General features: G+C 51.1%; 1 protein-coding gene across 1 annotated transcript in view; it reads right to left on the minus strand.

Moving 5' to 3' along the window:
• The window catches only part of SLC19A1 (solute carrier family 19 member 1), a 36050-nt gene extending 25078 nt beyond the window's left edge, over nucleotides 1-10972 (minus strand). Inside the window, 1 exon segment of the mRNA XM_034786170.1 lies at nucleotides 10796-10972. The gene's annotated coding sequence lies outside the window, so the exon portion shown is untranslated.
• Between the last annotated feature and the right edge of the window lie 247 nt (nucleotides 10973-11219).

The raw sequence follows: 11219 nt of genomic DNA on the forward strand, positions 1-11219 counted from the left end.
AGAATTCAAATATAGTGCATTCTGTAAGACTGGTTTTTGAGGTCTCTCTGCCCTTAAATCTTTCCTGAGAAATGGAGTGAGATTGCTGGGCCAGAGGCAGGGGGGATGTGTGAGAGAGTTAGCTAAATTTGTGGTTTGGCAAAAGCAAGACTTAAGGGGGTTCAGTGAGTAAAGTGTTAGTGCTAAATCATAGAACATAGAATCTCAGGGTTGGAAGGGACCTCAAGAGGTCATCTAGTCCAACCCCCTGCTCAAAGCAGGACCATCGCATCCACTCAACAAATAAGGTGACTAGAAATCCCGACATCCAGTTCAGAATCTAAGTAAAGGGCATTGGTCAATTCCTTAGGAAGGGGGTCCAAATCTTTCAGCATCTACAGCAGAGGTGGGAAAACTACGGCCCATGGGCCACATCCGGCCCACGGCACCGCTCTCCACAGCCCCTGAGCTCCTGGCCCAGGCGACTAGCCCCCAGCCCCTCCCCTGCTGTTCTCCCTCCCCCGCAGCCTCAGCTCACTGCGCCACCCGCGCAATGCTCTGGGCGGCAAGCTCCTGGGGCAGCGCAGCGGCAGAGCCTGGCGTGACCCAGTGCTCTGTGTTGCGTGGCGTGTGGCTGGCTCCAGCCAGGAGGCGTGGCTGCCTGTCATGGTGCAGCTGCGCCGCCAGCCACCGGCACGGTAAGGGGGCAGGGAACGGGGAAGGGGGGTTGGATAGACGGCAGGGGAGTTCGGGGGGGCGGTGGTCAGGGAATGTGGATGGGGTCGGGGCAGTCAGAGGGCGGGGAACAGGGGGGTTGAATGGGGGCAGGGGTTCCAGGGACAGTCAGAGAGAAGGGGTGGTTGGATGGGGCAGGGGTCCGGGGGGGGGGGGGGGGGGGGGGGGGGGGGGGGGGGGGGTGGAGGCTGGGTCACGCCTGCCTGTTTGGGGAGGCGCAGCTTCCCCTAACCGCCCCTCCATACAATTTCTGAAACCCGATGAGGCCCTCAGGCCAAAAAGTTTGCCCGCCTCTGATCTCCAGACCTCTTCAGCAAGTGTTCTGCTCAGTATGCTCTTATTTGGAATAATGCCCAGAACAAGATTTGTAAACTTACTTCCTATCCCATGACCTCATCGATTTAAATCCCTTGGGACCGGAAAGAGGGAAAGACAAATGACATCACCATCACCCTACAATATAGACTCTACCTACCGCAACAGCCCTTATACACCTGCCAAGTACAGCAGATACCCAACATTCCCTGGGACTTGCAGCGCAGGAGATACTTCCTACTGTGGGCAGGGGAGGAAACCCTTCTAATATGCAGGTAACTTTATCCATCAGTTTAAGGCAAAACTGACATCTTTTGACTGTATCTGGTTCGGACAGCCCTGCCCACTCCCCACAAATACACTGAACTCCACCAGTAAGCAGATGAGAGAAGTTCTTACTTATCTCCTCATTGATCAATAAGTCTATAGATCCCTGACAAATGACAAACCAGATCACTGCAGCCGGGCCTAACCTGGGCAAATCAGACACCTAGGGCCCAATTTATCTCTGGTGAGGGGACTCCTTTGGCTTCTGAGGGAGGGACCTTGGCCAATTATCTGTCCAACTCCTGCCCTCTCAAGGCAGTTAGACCCTCACTCCTAGCTCGGATGCTGGTCCTTCTGCCAAACACTCACAAACTCACCCTTGTGACATACCAGCTGACAGGCCATCCTCACTTGGTCAGAGAGTGGCAAGTTGCAGAACTAGAGGCTGGGTCCTGGTCCCTGCACCGTCACAGACTGGGCACACTTTAGAGACGTCAGTCCCTGAAGGAACGTAGCATTGCAATCACTCTACAGTTAAAGGTCTCTACCAGGCACGGTGCATTTGAGGGCTCCATGGGTAACTCGGAGAGGGGCATGGACACACTTCAATCTGCATCCATGTGCATGCAACATTCAGTCTTAGCAACTCCTCTCCGTATCTACCTTGACGTTCAACAGTTCTGTATAACGTTTTACCCATACCACAGAAACTGTATCACAGAATCTCTAGGGATAGTAATTCCATGCTTGAATAATAAGAATATAACAGTAAGAATACACTACCAACCACCTGACCAGGATGGTGAGGTGACTGTGAAATGCCCAGGGAGATTAGAGAGGCAATTAAAATAAAAAACTCAATAATAATGGGGGATTTCAACTATCCCTATATTGACTGAGTACATGGGGGGAGGGATAGCTCAGTGGTTTGAGCATTGGCCTGCTAAACCCAGGGTTGTGAGCTCAATCCTTGAGGGGGCCACGTAGGGATCTGGGGCAAAATCAGTCCTGCTAGTGAAAGCAGAGGGCTGGACTCGATGACCTTTCGGGGTCCCTTCCAGTTCTATGATATAGGTATATCTCCATATATTTATGTCACCTCAGGATGGGGGGGGGGGGAAAGAGGGCAGAGATAAAGTTTTTAGACACCTTAAAATGACTGCTTCTTGGAGCAGCTGGTCCTGCAACCCACAAGAGGAGAGGCAATTCTTGATCTAGTCCTAAGTGGGGCACAGGATCTGATCCAAGAGAACCCCTCGATAATAGTGACCATAATATAATTAAATTAAATATCCTTTGGGGGAGGGGGAATACCACAGTAGCATTAAACTTCAGAAAGAGGAAGCCAGTTAAATGGACATGGACATTAAAAGGTACAGCCACAAAAGTGAAATGCCTACAAGCTGCATGGAAACTTTTAAAAATACCATAATAGAGGCTCAAATTAAATGTATGCCCCAAATTAAAAAACACAGTAAGAAGACCAAATAAGTGCCACCATGGCCAAATAACAAAGTAAAAGAAACAGTCTGAGGCAAAACGGAATCCTTTCAAAATTGGAAGTTAAATCCTACTGAGAAAAATAGAAGCATAAGCTAAAGTTAAAGTACAGTTAGGCAGGCAAAAAAAGAATTTGAAGAGCAACTAGCAAAAGACTGAAAAACTAACAGCAATTTTTTTAAATTATGTCAGAAGCCTGCCAAATAATCAGGGGGCCACTGGACAGTGGTGACGCCGAGAACTCATGGAAGACAAGGCCACTGCAGAGACGCCAAATGAATTCTTTGTATCAGTCTTCACTGCAGAGGATGTCAGAGAGATTCCCACACCTGACCCATTCTTTTTAGGTGACAAATCTGAGGAACTGTCCCAGATTTAGATGTCAGTAGAGGAGCAAATTGGAACAAATTGATAAATTAAATGGTAATAAGTAACCAGGACCAGATGGTATTCACCCAAGAGTTCTGCAATTTCACATTTGAGTTCCTTCAGAACTACTTACTGTAGTCTGTAACCTATCATTTAAATCAGCTTCTGTACCAGATGACTGGAGGATAGCTAATGTGATGCCAATTTTTTAAAAAGGCTCCAGAGGTGATCCTGGCAATTAAGACTGGTAAGCCTAACTTTAGTACCAGGAAAATTGGTTGAAACTATAGTAGAGAACAGAATTATCACACATAGATTAACAGGATTTGTTGGGAAAGAATCAACATAGTTTTTTTTTTTTAAAGGGAAATCATGCCTCACCAATCTATTAGAATTCTTTGAGGGGTCAACAAACATGTGGACAAGGGTAATCCAGTGGATATAGCGTACTTGAACTTTCAGAAAATCTTTGACAAGGTCCCTCACCAAAGGCTCTTAAGCAAAGTAAGCAGTCATAGAATAAGAGGGTAGGTCCTCTCATGGATCTGTAACTGGTTAAAAGACAGGAAACAAAGAGTAGGAATAAATGGTCAGATTTCAGAATGGAGAGAGGTAAATAGTGGGCCTCTACTGGGACCAGTGCAGTCCAACATATTCATAAATAATCTGGAAAAAGGGGTAAACAGTGAGGTAGCAAAATTTGCAGATGATACAAAATTACTCAGGACAGTTAAGTCCAAAACAGACTGTGAAGAGTTACAAAAGGATCTCTCAAAACTGGGTGACTGGGCAACAAAGTGGCAGATGAAATTCAATGCTGATAAATGCAAAGTAATGCACATTGGAAAACATAATCCCAACTATACATATAAAATAATTGGGTCTAAATTAGCTGTTCTCTGAAAACATCCACTCAATGTGCAGTGGCAGTCAAAAAACCTAACAGAATGTTAGGAACCATTAGGATAGATAATAAGACAGAAAATATCATAATATCTCTATATAAATCCATGGTACACCCACACCTTGAATACTGTGTGCAGTTCCGGTCACCCCATCTCAAAAAAGATACATTAGAATTGGAAAAGGTACAGAGAAGGACAACAAAAATGATCAGGGGTATGGAACAGCTTCCGTATGAGGAGAGATTAAAAAGACTGGGATTGTTCAGCTAGAAAAAGAGATGACCGAGGGGGGGGGAGGGGAGAGATATGATAGAGGTCTATAAAATCAAGGATGGTGTGAAGAAAGCGAATAAGGAGGGTTATTTACTCCTTGACATAACATAAGTACCAGGGGTCACCCAATGACATTAATAGGCAGCAGGTTTAAAACAAACAAAAGGAAGTACTTCTTAACACAACACACAGTCAACCTGTGGAATTGGTTACCAGGGGGATGTTGTGAAGGTGAAAACTATAACAAAGTTCACAAAACAACTAGATAAAGGTCACTGGCTATTAGTCAAGATGGTCACGGATGCAACCCCATGCTCTGGGTGTTCCTAGCCTATTTGCCAGAAGCTGGGAGTGGATGACAGGGGATGGATCACTCGATAAATTGCCCTGTTCTGTTCATTCCCTCTGAAGCACCTGGCATTGGCCACTGTCTGAAGACAGGATATCGGGCGAGATGGACCATTGATCTGACCCAGCATGGCCATTCCAATGGGACGGTGAGAACTTCTTCCCTCTGTCTGCCCCCAACACACACACACACAGCCTGACATTTGGCCGTCTGTGAGCTCAAGAAAGCTGCAAAAACATTCCATGACCATGAAAAACCACCATCCTTCCCACTGAGCGGCAGCCGGTGAAGTGCACAGCTGAGAAGCTGGCCCGTCCTGCTACAGGGTAGGAGGAATGTTTTGCTGTTATCTCAAGGCCTTTTCCTGGGGTTTAGACCTGCTGCTATTATTTATTAGATGTAAGCGGATCAGGCTTGTGCATGAATCAGATAACAGCGGGGTGGCTGCCCCCCATATCTCCACATAGCTTTGTTCTTCTTGTCTGGTATTTTGTAAATCTCATGCATTGTTTTTAGTACTATCTTTCATTGACTCTCAGTACTGATACTGGGCTGGCGTTTGGCGTATGGTTACCCTTTTCAGAACAGTCCCAATGGCAGAAGTGGCACTGATATAACTTAAATCAGTTTTTCGGTGGACACTCTGCCTTCAGTTCAAGGGTGGCTTCTTTCAATTTCGCTTAAACCTGTTCCAAACTGACTTAAGCTAAACCGAAGTACACCTGGTTTAAACTGAATTCAGGGTACCCCCCAAGCCTTTGGCACCAGTTTAAAGCTGTATCTTCAGTTCAAGGGTGCACTTTGCAGTGTAGAAGACCCTTCGGTACCAGCTGACCCACAGCAGAACCAGCTCCACAGTCAGAGAGGGTGAGTCACTGCTCTTTAACGGATTAGACACCTATAGTTGAGTTAACTGATGCAGACCAGCCATTTCAGTGCATGTCATGCAGGTGGAAGGTGCTGGGCTGACAGTCCCCGAGCCCAGCAGCAAAGAGCCTCGGTGACTGGAGTCCACATAACAGGGGCAGCACAAGCTTCCCTACTCTCACCAATCCACACACCACAGCTCTGTTCTCGGAGAACCATCTCTAAGGGGGACAGGTAATGCTCAGACCCCAGACCGCCACTGCCCACAAGGGCAAACATTCCAAGCAACAACAGGCTGATGATCACTAGAGCAGACTGAGCGAACGTGGGAAGCTTGCAGTTCCGTGCAGAAGTTCGTGCACCATGAGGCTCGCTGAGATGCAAACGAGGAGCGTGGCCAGCTTCCTGGCTATGCCACAGGCTCAGCCAGGAACATTCATGTCAGAAACCTGAAGAACAAAGAGAATGAAGCCATGGGGAGGCAGCTGGCATTTCTTAGCTCATCCCATTTGCAGATTATGTCTAAAGGCCCCCGTCCTGCACATGCTTATACACATGGATAATCTGGCCAAAGTCCATGGCACTACTTGTGTAAGCAAAATTGCACGCTGTGTAAGCAGCTGAAGATCAGAGCTTCTTGTGCAGAGCTGACAAAGCAAATCAAGGGACCAGCGGAAACCTACAGGCACATTCAGGGCTTTGGTTTGAGACACTTTATTCACCATTTATTCTTTTACTAAGTGTGTCCAGCATCTTGTGTTCTAATAAAGCGCTGGTAGCTATACAGCTGTTGACACAACCAACACCCTCTGGCCCTTCTTTCTGACAGGAGACTGGAGGAAGTTGGCTCCTTTAGCCTAGCACAGGGGTTCTCAAACTTCATTGCATCTCGACCCCTTTCTGACAACAAAAACTATTACATGACCCCAGGAGGGGGGACTGAAGTCTGAGCCTGCCAGAGTCCCGCTGCCCTGGGTGGAGAGACAAAGTCGAAGCCCAAGGGATTCAGCCCCAGGCAGGGGACCTGTAACCTGAGCGTCGCCACCTCGGGCTTTGGCTTTGGCCCCAGTAAGTCTAATGACAACCCCAACGACCCCATTAAAATGGAGTCACGACCCACTTTGGGGTCCTGACCTACAGTTTGAGAACTGCTGAGAAAGGCTGAGAGCGGATACGGTCACCTCTGGTGTATTAACAAAGAGCAACACCAGTGAGGGTGAGGAGCTATTTAAGCTAATGGACAATGGGGCACAAGAACAAATGGGGCTAAACTGGCCAGGAACAAATCCAGGCTGGAAATTAAGAGAAGGTTTCTAACCATGAGAGTGGAGCGGTTCTGGAACAGCCTCCCAACAGGAATTGTGGGGGCAAACAATTCAATTAGTTTTGAGAGAGAGGCGGACAAATATACGAGTGTGACTGTATGACAGGGATGCATGTAGTGGTAGGGTGCAGGGCTCAGAAGCCCAGGGGGTCCTTTCCGGCTAATGTCTGATGTCCCTAAAATCTCATGCTTCAGGGCTTCTGCCACAGGATTCCTTCCCCACCCCCAAGTATCCCATTTGTCTTTTTGCCTCTCTCCTTCCTCTGCAGCACCAGGGATGGCCATGGCTGGAGATGGGACACTGGACAGGATGGGCCAGGGCTCTGAGGTGGCCCTGAGCATTCTCTCTCTCGAGCATGTGGCTGGCTGGTTCTTGCTCTCATGCTCAAGGTCTAACTGATCGCCATAGGTAGGGCTGGGAAGGAATTTTTGCCCAGGTCAGATTTGGCAGTGGCCTTGGGGGCGGCAGGGTGGGTGCAGCGTATGGGTGCAGATCACTTTCTGGGATCAGCTGGGTATATCTCATGTAATCACTTCCCTGCCATCATGTGGGCCTTGGGCACTGGTGCCCCTCCATTCCACCTATTCTCTGCCTCTGGCAAATACTGGTCCAGTCTCCAGTAGTTTGCAGGGAAGGATTCCTTTCCCTGATCCCCAGTTCCTGAAGAACTTCCAAGGTTCAACCCAGTGCAGGCCGTTCACAGGAAACAAGCTTAGTGCCCAAGAGAACAAAAACGAAGCAAGTAAGACTGAAGGTTCCCACAGCAGCATGACTCTTGCACATGACACGCTGGCAAGGTGTCTGCTAATCCTTCATCTAGGCCTTAATATAGATATCACAGAGTCACTGAGCTAGGTGCTACGAGAACCGTAAGTTTGCAATTCTTGACTTTGGGGTACTTGCCTTTGGGTGGGTGAGGGACAGGCAGATGCGGGAGTGCGGGGGAAGGACTGGTATGCTTGGCTGTACAGTCTAGCAACCACACATGGAAACGAAGTTTCTTAGGCTATGTCTACACTCCAGGCAGTACAGTGGCATAACTGTGGTGCTGTAGGTAAGCTGCTGGTGGTAACTTTGTAGCACAGACGCAGACTACAACAATGGAAGGAGTTTCTCCACCTCCCCAAGCAACAGCAACCAGGTCGATGGAAGAATGCTTCCATCGACTGAACTGCATCCACACAGAGCATGGCTAAGGCACTCAGGGGTGTGGCTGTTTCAGACACCTGACCGACGTGGCTCCGTGGACCTAACCTTTTAGCATCGACCAGGCCTTAGTTTCTCGGGCCTTGCCGACACAGCAAGTGGCAGCAGCTGGATTAAATGAAACCAGTGCCAATACCCAGGGGCTGCTCATTTCAGTTTTGGAGTGACTTGTTGCTGTTTAGCTCACCCAGATTCCTAATCAGCAGTTCCGCACGCAAACTGGGCGCCAGCATAGCTAATTCAGTTACAGGGGACTCTAACTGACACAGTTACCCTGGGATAGCCCCAGGCTAAACACAGCCCCTGGGCGAACGCAGGTGGCTCGTGCCAGCACAGTTCATTGCCCTTCCCACATGGGACAGCTACACCAGGGTGACAGCAGCACCTGCTCTAGCCAGGAGGCTGTTACCCCGACAGGATTCCCATCCTGGCTGCCACACACAAGAGCCTCAACCCCCTGCGGTCTCCAGCCGGGCCCAGGCAGCGTGGTAAGGGGGCAGGGAGCGGGGGGATTGGATAGAGGGCAGCGGAGTTCGGGGGGGGGGGGGGGGGGGGGGGATAGGGGTTGGGGCGGTCAGAGGGCAGGGAACAGGGGGGCAGTCAGGGGCAGGGGGTCTGGAGGCAGTCAGGGGACAGGGAGAAGGGGTGGTTGGATGGGCCAGGGGTCCCCAGGGGGCAATCAGGAAGGAGGGGGGGTTGGATGGGGTGGGGGGGGCAGTAATGGGCAGGGGTTCCGGGGGCAGTCAGGGGACAGGGAGAAGGGATGGTTGGATGGGGCAGGGGTCCCAGGGGGGAAGTCAGGAATGAGGGGGGAGGTTGGATGGGCCAGCGGGGGGCAATCAGAGGCAGGGGTTCCCGGGGCACTCAGAAGGGGTGGTTGGATGAGGCCAGGGTCCCGGGGGGGGTTGTCAGGAATGAGAGGAGGGATTGGATGGGGTGGCAGGGGGCAGTGGTTCTGGGCGTGGTCAGAGGACCGGGAGTGGGAGGGGGTGGATGGGGCAGGGGTCCCGGGGAGGGGGGGGTTGGGTGCGGGGCTGGGCCACGACCCCCGCCCTTAACCGGCCCGCCATACAATTTCCTAAACCCAATGCGGCCCTCAGGCCAAAAAGTTTGCCTGCCTCTGCCTTAGAGAGTAACAAGTTTATCTGGGCATAAGCTTTCGTGGGCTAAAACCCACTTCATCAGATGCATGGAGTGAAAAATACAGTAAGCAGTATATATATATACACACAGCACATGAAAAGATGGGAGTTGCCTTACCAACCAATTCAATTAAGGGTGGAAGTGGCCTATTCTCAACAGTTGACAAGAAGGGATGAATATCAAGAGAGGGAAAATTACTCTTCCAGTGCTCTTAAAAAAACCACTTCAACGAGGGGCACGGCTCCCAGCCTGGGGCACTGTTTACACGGGTGCTTTACAGCGCTGCAACTTGCTGTGCTCAGGGGGGGGGTTTTCACACCCCTGAGTGAGAAAGTTGCTTAATGCTTGCACCAAGTAAAACCCCACTCCCAGAGCTTGGCTGAGCTCCATAATGTGGGTGCACAGTTAGAGAACTGTCCTCGGTTAATCAAACTGACATCTGCTCCAGTGCAAACACTGCAAACAATCCAATGGATGCCAAGTGGGAAATGTAGAAATGGAAACAGGGATGGCAAGGGTCAGAAACGTGCAATAATAAAATCAGTGCAGAGTAATGTTCTAGAGCAGGGGTTCTCAAACTGGGGGTCATCAGGTTATTACATGGGGGGGGGGGTCACGAACTGTTAGGCTCCACCCCAAACCCTGCTTTGCCTCCAGCATTTATAATTGTATTAAATATATTTAAAAGTGTTTTTAATTTATACGGGGAGGTCGCATTCAGAGGCTTGCTATGTGAAAAGGGTCACCTATACAAAAGTTTGAGAACCCCTGCTCTAGAGAATATGGGGCTCATTCGGGGAATTGCTAAAATGCATCCAAAACCCAAAAGTGAAATGGTAAGGATCTTGGAAAAGAAAAGGGAGGTCGTTTGTTTGAGGCTTTTTTTTTTAAACAGCTGCAACAACAAACACTGGAATGAAACAGATTATTGATTTTTGCAGAGGAGCACATTTTAAACCCAGAGGATTCTCGGTCCATCTCAGGAACTATTTCTTCTCATTATATCACTTGGCAAAAGATGAAAAGCGTTTCCCTTCTAAATCCCCGCTTTCCCTCTCTCACAATGTTCCAATACGGACACTTTGGGATTTCAGATTTACCGGGGATTGGATTTTTGGAGGGAACTTGTGACGGTATTTTATTAAGAGTGGTATATAAAATTGGGCCGATACCCAGCCAAAGAGCACGGCGGCAGCTCTGCAGAGCGCGCTCGTTCGGGGTTAGCCGCTGGACAACCGCTCGGCATAAAACACACGGGGCCGGGGCCGGGATCTGGGCCGGCTCCCCGCCGGTCCGACCCGGCGCCCCCCGACTCCGCGCGGCCCCGCGCTCCCAGCGCTGCGCTGGGGCTGCCCTGCCGCCTTTCCGGCCCGGGGCGCGGAGCGGGCGCCGCACTCTCACCGTTTCCATTTGCACACCCTGTCCCTCCATGCACAGCCGGGGGCCAGCCCCGCACCGCTCTGCCCGGCCACGGCTGCCTCGGCCCCGCGCACCTGCCCGGGCTGCAGCCGGCGGTACCGGGGCATCGCGCAAAGCCCCCGGGCCGTCCCTCCGCGCCCTACCTGGGCTGCTGCGGGGCTCCTCACCCGAGGCCCGGCCCGGTCGGTCCCAGCCCCCGCCCGGCCTGGGGACAAAGCCCGGAGCGCACGGACCGGGCTGCAGAGTCACGCGGAGCCCGGACCGGCGCTGCGCCACGCGCTAGGGGACGGAGTACAGCCTGCCCGCGTGGGGAAACTACAGCCCCCACCATGCACCGCGCGGGGAGGGGGGTGCGCAAGGAGACTACAACCCCCACAATGCACCGCGTGGTGCAACTACAGCCCCCACAATGCACTGCGCAGAGGGGCGCGTGGAGACTACAGCCCGCACAATGCACTGCACAGAGGGGCGCGTGGAGACTCCAGCCCGCACAATGCACTGCACAGAGGCGCGCGTGGACACTGCAGCCCGCACAATGCACTTCGCAGAGGGGCGCGTGGACACTGC

The sequence above is a fragment of the Trachemys scripta genome, chromosome 11 (assembly GCF_013100865.1).
Source record: "Trachemys scripta elegans isolate TJP31775 chromosome 11, CAS_Tse_1.0, whole genome shotgun sequence".
Classification (NCBI taxonomy): Eukaryota; Metazoa; Chordata; order Testudines; family Emydidae; genus Trachemys; species Trachemys scripta.